Raw genomic sequence first — 14,689 nt, forward strand, 5'->3', positions numbered from 1 at the left:
ATGGTGTAAGCCTCTCTCAAAACCCTGGCTGCCCTGAAGGTAGAGTTACATTAGAAGATTTCAATAAAGTGGAAAGAAGCAGCACAAAACCACTTAAGATGCAACAAATAGAAAGTTTTTACATTCAAAGAAACAGGCAATGTTTGGAATTATTTGGCCAAAAAAGGAGAAGGAGGAAAAAAGAAAAAAAAAAGAAAACAAAAAAAAAAAAAAAAAAAAAGAAAAAAAAAAAAAAAAAAGGCTGTGAATTTGAAAGTTACAGACAAATAGGAACTTTTATCTGATTCAGCAGAGCTGGGTGAAATAAAAACATAAAAGCTGCCTCTGAGTTTAAAGCACACACAAATTAAATACAACATACTCCAGATGGTGCTGTGAGTAAGGGTCCAGTGGAAAACCAGGAAAGAAGCAACACAGCATTCATAAAATAAAGGAAAATTTCAGGTGCTCTCCATGCACCCAGTCACATCCTTCCTGCCCTCTTACATCCTGCACAAAGTCCAGATCTGTTGTAAAACCTTTTGCAACCTCACCTTTAGCTCAACCACATTTCTCAAGTGATTCCAAGATAAAAGTCTTACTACTATCTACATCTTTGTCAATGAAGGAGATTGCTTGCAACTAAATTCCCTGCTTAGGAATAATCAGTTTCTGTGGGCTCCAAAGGAATTTTTACTGATTGTGTCCCCCAATCTCATTTTGAGATTGCTCACACTGCTTCTGTTCTCAATTGCAGAAATAAGGTTATGTTAAGTAACATCAAAATAAAGCCCAAAGCCCAAGAGACAAACACACACAGAGTTCAAAGATGACAGGAGGGTTTCAGACACACAGAGTCACTAAAGTGGCACTTGCACTGTTTTCATAGGTGAAGCTCAATCACCAGTTCCCAGGACCGCTGATCAATACTTTTCCAATGCACAGCACTCATTACAGAAAATGCACATAATGGATTATGACTGGGCACAGGACAGCATCGCGATTTTTTAAAATGAAAACAAAACCCAAAGTAGCAATTATAAAGAGGCCTCATTTGGGGAAAAAAAATAAAAATAATTACACTATTGGAATAATTGACTATATTTGGAACAAGGCTTACTTGGTATTTCTATTATAAAAGCTATTCTAAAATTATAGTGCTGGTATTCAAACAGCAATTCTATAATGCCAGCCCTTACATAACAAACAGAAAAGGAGTTATCTAACAGAAGCCCTATTAGTACAAAATTATTTGAGTAGTAGGCCTCTTGCAATGTATAAAATAGATCAATGTTATGTAATTACAAAATGCTGCCAATCTGAGTCTCTGATGATTAAGAAAAAGCCTCAGTAGTGTCTAGTCATCTCTTAAGACTACATAAAATGCTCTTCTTCACTCCAAGTGGTTGAATTTTTCAAGACAAATAGGAATTCATCCTTTGTATTCAGATAAAAATAAACTACAAAAGAAACTTCAGGAGTGTTAAATACATTTACACACCAAGCTGTGAAACCAAGGGAGCCACCTGCTAGACAGATGGGGTGAATCTGGAAAATGCTTTGTGGCACAGGCCCATCACTTGTTAAAACAGGGATGCAAAATAAAGGATAAACAAAAGAGTCTCACCTGCGAGAGGTTATAAGGAAAATGAAATACTTTGCTTTCTGGATGGAAAACTGTGCAGAAAAAAAAAAAATAAATAAAGCCTCAAGCGTATTACAGAGAGAGATCCAGCCAGGAGACATCTGTCTGCATGCAAATGTGCTGTGGCTGAACAAGGAGAAGCCTCTGACTGCTGCAACACAGAGTCTCAGCAAGCACTGCACTCGTGCCTGTGAGCCCCTGCCCAGGTTCAAAGCTTTCCTTTGAAGTACTGAGCACTAATTGGGAAGAAATGGAAACTCTGTCTTCTAAGAAGCGCTGAGCTGATTTAAATTTCAGGTATAAAGCACCTGAAACACCTGCTTCTTCTGCAGAAGAGGAGCAGTATAATTTGCCCTCTGATCCACAGTAATGCAGGATCTCTGCTGCAAGTGAAAGGGCAAGGGCAGGAAAGCTCCTGGGGCTGTCTGATGGCAAAGCCACCACCTCCTGAATCAGTGTGCCCAGAGGCAGAGCCAGCACCTCCTGAGAGCCAGCAGATGCAGGAATCAGCACATGCCCTTTGTTCATTGATGCCTCGTGCCTCTGTTCCAGAGTTTGCTACCACGAGCAAAATTTCAGAGTTCTTTCTTTTCCGTCTTTCCAGGATGGAAAAGATTAAATAGGATTATTTATTATTTTTATGATTAATAAGTAAGATGAATGCTGTGGGAATCACAGCTGCAACACCAAAGAGAGACAGAAGGAAAGCCTTCCTCTGCCAGTGCCCTGCTATACTAAACCTAAAAAATCCCCAGAAGAGCATCTGCATGATCCCACCTATAAATGCACCTCCAAAGTAGAAACTGCTCACAGCTTACCAGCAATGAAGAAAGGCAGCTCTAAAACTGAGAAGCAGAATATATGCCATGCAATTTTGACTTTACAGTCCCCAGTCTCTGTGAGAGATCTGTGACAAGTGATAAAGACCAACATACCTCCTGTCACCAGGCTGACATGTGTCACATGGACAAAGACACTTTGTCTATACATTTTTATATAGCAAGACTACGCTTTCACCATGAAATTTTCCACAGTTTGAACTTGGAAGGAGACAGAGGCCACATGGAAAGTAAGGGAAGACAAAAGTTACCATTCTTCCAAATCCAGATGTTTCAGATCTTCATCACAAGGGAGACAGAGAAGCAAAAATACTAACACCAAAAGCATGCATTCTGCTGAGTGAGTGTCACCGAGGCAGCTTCAGATAAAACTCACTCTTCTGCAGTCAAGAAGAAATAATAGGTGAAAAATACAACCTGAAAATGCAGCAGGTACATAAACAAAGGGCTTCTCAGTAAATCCAGTGAGCTGAACTGGCTGCCTGAATTACAGTGGGTGGGGAGCTGGATGCAGCTCAGCGCACTCACACTGCTCATACAGGGCTGTGCATCTGCTATTCACGGCCCTAAGGGGGAAAAAAGTAAGAAAGGGAAAGCTGTACAGCAGGGCAGGGACACACATCATCCCCTTCTCCTTTTATGGGATCCAATTTCTACTCCCTTGGATGTCCCCCTGACTGCCATCAGCAGCGTGTTCATCCCTGAATAAGACATCTATTCTTCTTTTGGGTTATTTCACTGACAAATATTGCACAAGGCTGTTATCAGCCTGAATCCGTCATCACCCCTGTGGTCAGATCTCTTTTTGCATATACACAAAAGCGGGTATCTTCCTTAAAAGATAGGCCAGACTTATCAAACAGACTGATAGCAAAAACAAATATATGCTGAACAAGGTTTTATTGTTCCTTGTTTTCTGTCAAGATCACACCAGCCCCTTCTGGTCACAATACCAATACTGGCAGCAGCCACACACCCACACAACCTTTACACTGACCTTCCTCGCCCAACAATAAAAACCCCTCAAACCCCCAAACAAGGCACCATAAAAAGAAAAAAAACCTTCCCTTGTGCAAATTTGAAGATCATATCTTGAACACAAAGCTGAACTGCATGCGCATAAATGCGCACTTCAGCACGTGGTGAAATCTTTATAAAGTACAACCAGAATTCTTTAAAAATGCAGCAGCCCACAACTCAAAAAAATTAACTTGTAAGCAGGGAAGGCTGTACATTGTGAAAATTCAGGCTTTTGCTAGGCATTCAGCTGGGAAACTAAACAGCAGCCGCTCTGTAAACATCCCATCTGCCTTTAAAATCCACATCAGACAAAAACCTGAAAAGAAACATCTACAGCTCTCACTTTTTCTTAAGATCTCCCATCTCCCGGGTGGCTTTGGCTTTCTATTGCTAAATAGGCCTCTAGCAGCATATATAGTTAATTTAGGCCAATCTGGATTCTGCAGAGCAGGGACCCTTCTGTGGTAACACAGAGTCTTTGAAAGATGCTGCCAGCAAAGATCACAAATCCAGGACTGGTCAGCCCTGTCACGATACAGTTTCACTTGTTCAGCTTCTTCTGAACAGAGGCCTTTTAATGCAACGTTTGAGAGAGACATGACCTAAATACCCTTTTTGAGAGCTGCAGGAATCCCAGGAATGACTGGCCCACTAGAAATCCACGCTTGCCTTCCACCAGCAACATTCAAGACAGCGACGTTGCACAAGGGCTGTTCCACATCTGATAGGGAAACTTTGGGAGCTTTCACAGATGCTCTCTTTATCATGGTCTCATGTAAACTGGCCCTGACAGATCCAGACAAAAGGATATTCAAATATTCTGCCACTGTGAGTACTTTTTCAGTCCTATAAGTGCCACAAATACTGATACTAGTCTGACCACAGGAGATCTTTTCGTGATCACAAGCCCAGCCAGGTGGGCAGCTCCCCGAGTGGAAATTTCTACATCTCCATACATTCTTCTGTATTGCTTCCACTTCTGTCAAAGACATAAAAAAACCACTGAAGCAGAGGTTGTTTCCTGCTGGAACAGTTATAGTCCTGGAAGAAACGCAGAACGTGAAATTACTGGTATAAAAGTGAGCACCCACTCCTCTCGGAGCTTGCAGCGTTTCAGAACAGTTTGACTGCCAAGTTAAAAACTGCTCCCCATCACTTGAAAAATTAGAAGCTAATTAGTAAAGAGAGGTGTTCACTGTACCAAAGCTTCATATTCAAAAGACCCTAGGTGCCAAACCGGAATTATGGATGTCACCACTGCTAGCTTGGCACTGCTCTTCAAAAGCTCCTCAGTCGGACTGAGTAGTGGTTTGAGAAGCAGCATTTATGCTCTCATGATTCATTTTTATCTGCCAGAATAACCCTCAGCTTATCTGCAATTATATGCCAAAAAAAAAAAAATCAGATATTCAAGGGTATTACAAACTGCCTGCAGTTCAATGCAATGTGTTAATACAGAACACATTTATAGCCAACGAGTCTAGCAAACCAGACTAGCTTCATTTAAAATAAACAAACAAGCAGTCTGGTCTAATTACCAGAACTAATCTAAAAGAATCAATATTTCTCCAATCAAGACATGTAACAATAACCTTCATGCTATTTACTCAGCAATGTATAACTGCTTCTTGAATCTGCAGATTTTGTTCACTTTTAAGCCCATTAAACATGAACTACTTTTTATTAGTCCTTATTTAAATTCTTTTTACCCGTACTGTAATAAACCAGATTATGAAATAACTGGAATAACTGAAACTTCACTGCATTAATCAGAAGTATTTTACTGTAAGTTAGTTCATTACTTCCAGGCAACTGGGAGCTTTTTCTATGCCTGATTTGACTGACTGCTCACAAGCCTCTCCTCCCAGGCACTACTACAGACTCATTCTAAACTCATGCTTAAGGTCAGCATGTCCTCAAGGTTTGCTTGTATAACTGCTTTTACAGTTGTTACTCATCCCACATCTGTACCAACAAGATATATCTTAAGCTAAGCTGTTGGGTTTGGGGTTTTTCTTTGTTTAGGTTTAGCTTAGGGTTTGAGGTTTTTAGGTGAGGGTTTGGTTTTTTTCCCCTCCAATTTTATAAAGTAGATCATTTCAGTAGACATTAGGGAACAGTTAACCCCGGGCACAGAGGACTGTGTAAGTGGCATTGTTAAATCTTCAGCACAGGAAAAAAGAACTGCACCAGGTGATGCTTCAGCCTCTTGTTCCCAACTTCCAGCACAGATCCAGAGTACTCAGATGACTTGGTACTGAACAAATTGAAAGCTCACAAAGCCGTGGCAAAGAGCATCCAGAAGTGACCTGCAAAGGTGCAGAGATTGGGCAAATGAAGCCTGCAATCAAAAGTGGCCTTGCTGCTCAGGCACAGTAATACTGTTCTGAAACACATCCTGTGACATTTGTATTTACATCTGTGCTTTCTGCTGCTTTGGAAAGTACTGCCAAAGGTGCTGAATGTGTGGCCTTCACAGCTCACACATGTGAAAACAACTGCTCCCACAGCAACACTGACATTTTAAAAACAATTATGAAAGAGTAAATGCCATTGTGGCTTCTAAGAAAACACTTTCAGTTTGGATTGTTTTTTTCTTCTCAAAATAAGCATGCCCAGGAGATCAAGTTTGGCCCTTGAGTTCCACCAGCAGATAGCCCCAGCTGGAAGTGGATCCTGTGCTGGCCCAGAGCAGTGACCACCCTGGCAGGGCTGAACAGTTCCAGCCATAAATGAATTGCTCAGCAAGGCTGCTCCTTCCCTAGGAAAGAGGCTCAAAGCTTAATGGGGTGCAGTTTTTGAAGAGGAGAACTGAGAGCTACAGAAAAAAAACAAAACAAAACAAATGTCATGCTGCCTTCCTCCAAATAAAAGGTGCAACTACTCAGTGCCCCATCTATTCAAAACAGATAGGAGAGAACATCACTTCTCCAAGCTGTGCAAAACTGACTCTGCCTAAAAACCAGACCCCACCAGACCAACAGCTGGGATCAGACCTCTGGGAGCAGCTTTTCAGAACATCACTCTGCCAGTGGAGAGGCCTCTGTCTTACAGGCTTTGAAACCTAACCACAGCCTCCACACTGGTAAATTAAATATGAAAACAGGGACTGCAACTGGTCTTCCAATATGCTTTACATTTTGCCTTGCCTGTACTGTAGAAACTCTTGAAACTCTGGCTGCCATGACTGCTTTTGTGAGCTGCTTTCAGGTCTCGCCTGACGAATCCAAAGATTATTTTGTTTTCCTCTTTGTGGTCCCAACTAAGTTTTTATGAAAATTGACTTTTCCAGCAATTTCTACAAATCATAACATTGACAGGAGAGACAAATCCCCCCAGTAAGACAGACAATGAGGACAACAGCAGCAGATGACAGATGACAGAATCACAGGATGGTTTGGGCTGGAAGTGACCTTAAAGATCATCCTGTTCCAACCCCCAACCATGGGCAGGGGCACCTGCCTCTATCCCAGCTTGCTCAGAGCCCCACCCAACCTGGCCTTAAACACTTCCAGGGATGGAACATTCACAGCTCCTCTGGGCAACCTGTGCCAGGGCCTCACCACCCTCACAGGGAAGAATTTCTTCCAGATATCTGATGTAACTCTACTCCCTTCCAGTCTGAAGCCATTCCCCCTTGTCCTATCACTCCAGGGCCTTGTAAACAGTATTTCTCCATCTTTCAGCAGGCTCTCTTTAGGCACTGGAAGGCCACAAGAAGGTCACCTTCTCTTTTCCAGACTGAACAAATCCCAATTCTCTCAACCTTTCCTCACAGTGGAGGTGTTCCAGCCCTCTCATCATCTGGGTGGCCTCCACTGGACAATCAAGAAAGTGAAGGCTGAAGGAATTATTCAGGGGGTTGTTCAATCCATGCAGCTTCCAGCATGGCCATTCTCTTCACTCAAAACATTTAACTTCCAGATTATTCCTTGTTGCAGGTTATAGTGACCCAAGATAAGACACCAAGACACAAGGGCACAGGTAACAGGGCTGGGTGTGAGAAACTCAGATTTTCTCCTCTCTGAGCAGAAGCACAGCTTGAGAATTCAAGAGCTGTCCCAATTCAAAATCTTGCTCCCCACTGCCCCAGCATATTTTAGATTCTCAGTAACTCATCAATGGCCTTTTCAAGCCTTACACACAAAGGAAAAAAAAGCAAAAATTGCAGCCATGTAAGTTGAAAAGGATTCTACAAAACAGCAAATGCATTAAAAAGGGGGTTTCTTGTGTTTCCGGGGCATTGGTCCTACACCAGTGTCAACAAGTGCAGGTAAAAACATTTTACACAACCAGTTTTGAAAGCAGCTGGTCACCATGGTACAGGGACAAGGCTGCTTTAATAAATCAACCTACTGGGTGTCCCTCCACACACCAAAGCTGCAGGCACTCAGCCAAAATTAGCTGCAATTGCTAATTTTGGGGGGTCAAATTTTTGACCCAAGAATATTTTGGGCTTGCAGGAAGCGCTTATTTGCCCACCTAATGAGCTGGGATCAATGCTTTCAACTTCCTCTACAGCAGGAAAATGTACATCTTCAAGGGATGTAACTTTGCACAGGGTCAATACATGCCCTGAACACAGATTGTGGCTGATCCATTACATGCTGCTTTTATGAATCACAGCTTTGAGAAATGTCAGCGAAAATCACAGAAAAAATATGAAATGAAAACCACAGAAATTAAGATTTTAAGGGAGACTACTCGTCCTACAACAGACCTCGAAAGGTGATAGAATACCAAAGCAATAATTCAGGTCCGTGCAAAATCACCAAGACACCAAGATTAAATTATTTTCTTACCAAAAAATAATAATAATTAAAAAAAATCTACTAATAGACCCTGAAGGGGCAGGGTATCAGAGATCATCATTAAAATGTCAACATCTGACAGTAACCACAGGTTTCAAGATCCTGTCCTGAAAAAAACTGCTCTACTGCTGAGTCAGAAGGGTCTCAGCAGCTTTCCACTTTCTGTCAGTGTTTGTAGGACAGACTACAAAAAAAAAAGGGCAAAAAGTAGGAAGCTTGCTGATATAACATTGTCATACCCGGTTATTGGAGAAAATTTAAAGATGTTCAGATTAAAGGCAGCCTAAGATGACCCCAGTCAGCATTGATGAGATTTCTAGGAACCCCATAAAAGAGGTCCTTCAAGCACTGTTCCCCTTCTTCTACGTTTAAGGAAGGAGACATAAGTACTTCTAGAGTCCCACAGAGGTTTATTTGTGGTTAAATCTCTGCTACGACGATTACCAGCAGATACAGCATACACGAGAAAGCAGAAGCAACAAGCTCAAGTGCTGATTTCATCCCTAAAGTTCTCCAAACGGGAGACTTCTGACACCTCTCCCAGCAGTTCAAGCTGCTCTATGAAAAGAACAGGATTTGCACACCCATTTTGGGGGGTTTTTTTGGTTTGTTTTTTTCCCCAAAAACATACTGCTACAGACAAAACACAAATACAGAAATGTGGGGGAGGATTTCTTTCTTACCACCACCACTGGGGACCACTTCTGGCACCTGGCAACACTCAGAGCAACAGGAGAATCCCCATCTCCTCCCTCCAGGGAAGTACCACTGCTTATGTCTCAAGAGATTTGCTTTCTCATTTGCCTATAAGCAAAAAAGACATTCTCCAGTGAATGAAGGTAGAAATATTTTGTTTAGAAGCAAAATGCAATGCAAACAAGCAGCTGACAACCCAGGTAATGATTAACTCAAACACTTCTTACTAAAATTATGAGTGTTTTTCCTTTCTCTGAAGTAAAAAACCCTACTTGATCCTTCTCTACATATATATTACTACACTCAGCTCCACAGGTACCAACTACTGTTGCTTTCAGAGGGACTAACTGGCACATATCTGTGAAATTAAAAGCAAGTTCTCTAAATTTACCACTAACAGTGAAATTGCAGCTTCTATTCAGACAGGAGCAAGGGCTTGCATACACAAGAACTAGCCTACTTTTCCTGGCTTCACTAATCAGCATAACAAAAGGTTATTTTATTTCCCTTACCTCCAAACCCTGACTTGAGAGAAGGTACTGAAAATGAAGCAGAAGCAATTATCTGCTCTCAGAACACACACTTAATCCTTATATTTTATTAAGTGTTTTTTATGATCCTGAAGCAATTAAGCTAATCATTATTTAATTTTAGATTACTGAACTGGAGATTTACTTCAGACACAAGCTCACTTTCCACATAATTTAGTCTCAGTAATTAGAGATGTACTTTACCCAGAGGTGGCTTGTTTAAAGCATGTTATCTAATTTCACAAGCCTCACACCATGAAAGTTTCATGCAGAAATCTACAACCCAAACTTCAAAAATGGGAAAACCCCCGAAGACACAGAGATTCACCAGACTGCAAGCCTGCTTTTCCCTAAAGAAAAAAATGAAAAAATACTCTCCAAACACATGCCCAGCAAGTTAATGTGTCACAACAGCTAACACAGAGCATTTCTATAACCCACCCCTCCTTCAGCAAGTTGTTAGAACAAAGAGCGCTCCTCTCACACACATCACTTCATTTATACCTTAATTTAACCAGGATTCAAAGTCTGCAGACAAATACAAATGTTTTATTAGGACACTCAGCAGGTACCTGCCACAGGAAGTAATCAGTGATGAAACATTCAAACAGTTAAAGAATTCTGTGACAGTGTTATCAGAGGAACAGAAAGAGGGACCAGGCAGGTAGGTTCAGACTGTACATACTGACCCTGGACATGATGCCACTGGAAAACTGCTCAATTCCAACCTGCTTCAGATAAAACCGTGCTGTAGAAACCAAACTGTACTAGGAAACACCAGCTACCCGGGATGCTGCCACCCACCCAGCTCAGCTTTAGTTCTGCACACAGTTAATGCCAGTCCATCCAGGCTGGGACATTGGCCAAGGGCAGTTTTATGTCAAAACACATTTCCTGGTTTTTGGAACAAAGGGCATCATCTTCCAACATTGCCACTGAAGTGAAGGAAAACATGACCAGGAAAGCTTTTGAAAAACACACACTGCTTTTTTGCAACATTCGCCTTCTAAATCCCCCAACAAAACCAACACAAGCATGCGCTCAACACTCGATTAAAAGTCAACTGCATTCAAACCTCTAAAAATGCAGAAGATGCAGATTCATTTCAAGACTTTAGTGCAAATACTTTCATTAACCAGTTTGATTTGCCACATATAAGAAAGGCCACAGAACTCATCAGCAGCACATGAGATTTCAGCAAAGACTGACAAAGAAGAATTGGAACATGAAGCTACAAGGAGATAAGACAGGCTGGTTATTGGGAGTGTGCTCAAAATAAACACAAGCAAGCCTCAGCTATCTGGATATTCAACAAACATACTTTTCCATGTGGTATCACACTGAAAGTGTAAACTTGGAGACAGAGGAATTGTGACAGCAGTAAAGATTATGCCCAGAGATACTGCCTGACAGCACTGAAAGAAAAATCTACAGGCTTCTTGGAAGTAACTGATGAAAAGACAAACCCCAACAATCAGTCTCCTGGTTCATTTTTAACTGATTAATGGCTTGCACACACAAAAAAAGAGTAATTATGGCAGCTGGTGACAAAGCTGGGAAGCAATCTGAACATGAAGGTGCATTGATTGAGGCGTTACCACAACAGGCACCATGGCCAGGAAGACTGGAGCCACAGGACTGGGATGCAATTGCTCCCCATGAGACAATAAAGACAACCACTAGGAAGGGAAATAAACCACTTCAGGCAAAAAAAGCTGCTGAAACCAGGACAAACAGGTATCACCTGGTCAAGAGTAAGTTCAGGCTAGAACCCTTGAGAACAGCAAAGATCTGGGAGTTTTTGGTGACAATAAACCAACATGCTTAAGGAAGCCTTATTATGACACATTACCAGCTTTCTTAAATTCTATTTCTGAAGCTGTTCCATCTAAATATTCAAAGGGTCTGTGAAAGTATCACCAAAAGCAGGTGGTTCAGTCATCAGTGCTGGTGGGGAAAGGTGATACTGTGAATTACAGAGCTGGGTTGGGTTAGCTAGTTTATAGGCTGAAGTATAAAAAATTACCATACCATTCCTGCATACCTACATGACAAACAAATACTGGTAGATTTAAAATAACAATATTAGCCATTTTGTTTTCATTAAAATCCACACATGCAACTATGGCAATAAAAAGTGTCCATTAAAAAAAAGCTCAGCAAGTCACGAGCAGTATCTCATCCTGCTTCCAATTATCCCACAAAAAAAGGATCCTTAAAACCACTGCAACACAAGTTGAGTTGCTCCTTGGAACAATCACATTCTCTGGCCTCAAAACAATTCTTGAAAACTCCCCCCACGGGCTATCAAAGGGATCTTTGCTTTTTTTCATTGCTGTGTACAGCAACTCTCATGCAGACATTTTACTAAAGCTGATAAAACTGAGGTCAAAGTTCCCAGAATGAACTGGTAAGAGAAAAGTTTCTGGTTCAAGACTGAAGAACAGCAGCATTATGCAAGAGAACAGGATCTGAAAGCCAGCTTTTGTCTGGCACTGTTTATTGTACTGGTGCCTGCTAAGAGGTACCTGAGCCCCAAAGAATGAGAGAGAAGCTCTTCCCATTTGAGAGCCTCATCTTTCTCACTTGGAAAAAAATGTATTGAGATATATATAAATATATAAAACACCATGTACTGGACACTGCAAGCCATATCAAATTTCTCTTCTGATGTCTTCTAAAATGGAACAAACAGATTTAGGCAGTACATTGAGGGTGAGAGCCACATTTAAGCATACACACACAAGTATTTTTCCATTTCAGAACAGTCCTGCAATTAAATATAGATGTGCATGCACTTAAACACACAGTTTCTTTCTTTCACTGAATTCAATATAACCTTCAAACCCATGTTTCCATTAGCTACTGTGTGATACCACAGCTTTGAAAATATTCTCAGTGCTCCAACATTCAAAGCATACAAGACTCAAAAGCCGCCACTCACAACTCTATCTTCAGCATCATCTCACAAGGAGAACATTTCATTCCTTTTTATTTCCTCCACCCCTTCTTTCCTTTTTCTTAAATAATTTATTAAAATTACTGAAAGTATTTTTCTGGTCAGCTTTCTTCCTACCTACCTGAAGCATCAATATCTTTCAATCTCTGGTTCCCCTGGTTCCACAGCTTGGTTCCCCCTCTCTAAAGTCCATCTTCTATATAATAACCTGATATTGATGGACTAGGGTCAGGGAAAAAGGGGTGGGGGGAATAAAAATGTATTTTTAATCTCAAGTTGAATTTCTCCCTAGATAGCAAAGCTGATTTCATGGCATGCCCCTCAATGTCTTTTGGAATCATCCATCACTGACAGAATGACTTCAAGAAATTCCTTCCTGCTGCCATCCTACAACTGTGACCGTCACCTCTCAGAAAGAGAGCCTCTAAAAACAAAACACTGCCCTAGAGATAGCTGGAAATGATTGACTTGAAGGCGCTTTTAGAAAAAGAAGTCTTCACTCACAGCAGGAAAACCAGAGAGGACGTCAGTAAGTTATGATGAGTGTACAACAAACAAACAGAAGTGGTTTCCCCGCTCAGAATCCATAACTGACCTGTGAACCTTCTTGCCACAGCTGTCAGAGATGGTGTAAGTAGAGTGAGAAGAGAACTGGAATCCTGAATGACACAGAAATGAAAGAGCAAATACCAGGCACTCTGTTGGCTGTAAATCCTTTAGCAGGGAAATCCATTATAAGCCAGACTACTGACCTAGATGGACCAATGACAGACAAATTCTCTCCTCTCCAAGGTGGAAATTAGACCTCTTCAGCAAACAAAGCTATTCATTTTCCATCGCAACTTGCAACCAAACTCTTCACTTTTGAGCTTCTTAGACGAGATAAGCAAGAATGAAATGGGTGAATGCATCTGCAGCCTCATAATTCCGCAAAGTTCTGTGTTGGCTCATCAGGGGAACTTGAGCACCAGCAACCCATCAGTTTCATCTAACTCTGTCCCTAACCACGTGGAGCCGGGATTCTCTGATGGATAAACATCCTGGAGCAGGTTCAGCTCAAAACATTGCTGCCCCCTCTTGTCCATCCCAGCCTTCTGCCAGGGATCACTGCCCGACAACACCCAGGGCCACTTTAACCCCCCAATGAAGCTGGGCTCTTATCATGACTCTTATTTATTTTTTAATAGGCAAACTGTGCTGTAATTTTCCAGCTGTGAGCTGCTGGGGCTGAAGCAGCTGCACATGGTCCTTCCTGCAGTGGTCGGCAGCACCTGGAGGAGGAGGTGATGTCTGAGGTCATTGCAGCAGGTTTGATGCCACTCTGGTCAAGAGTTGGAGAGGCCGAATTATTCTTGGTGAAAGAGGCTGTCACAGTCCTAGAGCCCAGAATCAGGGTAAGTCCTGGGCAAGTTAACTCAGTATAGCACTACAGTGCTGGAAAACTCTCATCTCACTCCGAGTTCCAAATGGGACAGAATTCCAAATACAGGACAGGAGACCATGGCCATGTGAAAACACACAGCTGCCCTAAGCAACCAGGGCAGAACATCTTTGAACCAAGTGAAGTGTGCCCTGGCCTGGGAAATCTAATCCCAGCTACAGCCCAGACAGGTTTACTCCCAGGAGTAAATTCTTGCAGCCTGGTTACCTGTGAGGTTTTCCCATGGCTTATCCCCTGATTAAAGGCCTACATGAAAAACAGTAGAAGAGGGGAATTTGAGCAGGCTCTGCCAAGGTTTCTGCATTTCCTCGTGTTTGGGAATGCTTGGGGGTTTAAATGGTTTAATAATGAAATTTTAAAAGTGAATAAATCTTGAATGTTGATGCAAGCTCATCTATACTTCATAAAACTGTTGCCTAAATTGATTTCTGGGAAGAAGTAGGCTCTGAAAAAGGACCTAAATTATTTGTTTAATGACCATTAATCGTACACATTTCTTTTTTTCTTCTTATTGCAATACATAATGTAAGTCTGTCATGTTCAGAGTAATTTTAAGAGGCGCTTTTTTCTTTTAAACACTCTTTTCCCTAGAATAAGCCCATTATAGAAAATGTTTATGGCAATATCAGAACACAGAGCTATGTGAAGCACAGCCTTCCACAGAAACAAGGAGAGGTGCTGTAATCAGCATTGAAATACTACAGAGAGAGACCTGGATTGAGTGTGGGACACGTACACAGGAATGATCTGCAGAGTAAGGGACAAGCTA

The 14,689-nt window shown here is 41.6% G+C and overlaps 1 protein-coding gene across 12 annotated transcripts in view; it reads right to left on the reverse strand.

Moving 5' to 3' along the window:
• Positions 1 to 14,689, reverse strand: part of AGPAT3 (1-acylglycerol-3-phosphate O-acyltransferase 3) — an 86,391-nt gene that overhangs the window by 38,098 nt on the left and 33,604 nt on the right. For 6 of the 12 annotated variants that reach the window (XM_040056992.2, XM_058419531.1, XM_040056989.2 and 3 more), the window contains exon 2: positions 8,978 to 9,098. The exons of the other annotated variants lie outside the window; for them this stretch is intronic. The gene's annotated coding sequence lies outside the window, so the exon portion shown is untranslated. The remainder of the gene's footprint in view (positions 1 to 8,977; positions 9,099 to 14,689) is intronic. 12 annotated transcript variants of the gene reach the window in all.

The sequence above is a fragment of the Hirundo rustica genome, chromosome 2 (genome assembly GCF_015227805.2).
Source record: "Hirundo rustica isolate bHirRus1 chromosome 2, bHirRus1.pri.v3, whole genome shotgun sequence".
Taxonomy (NCBI): domain Eukaryota; kingdom Metazoa; phylum Chordata; class Aves; order Passeriformes; family Hirundinidae; genus Hirundo; species Hirundo rustica.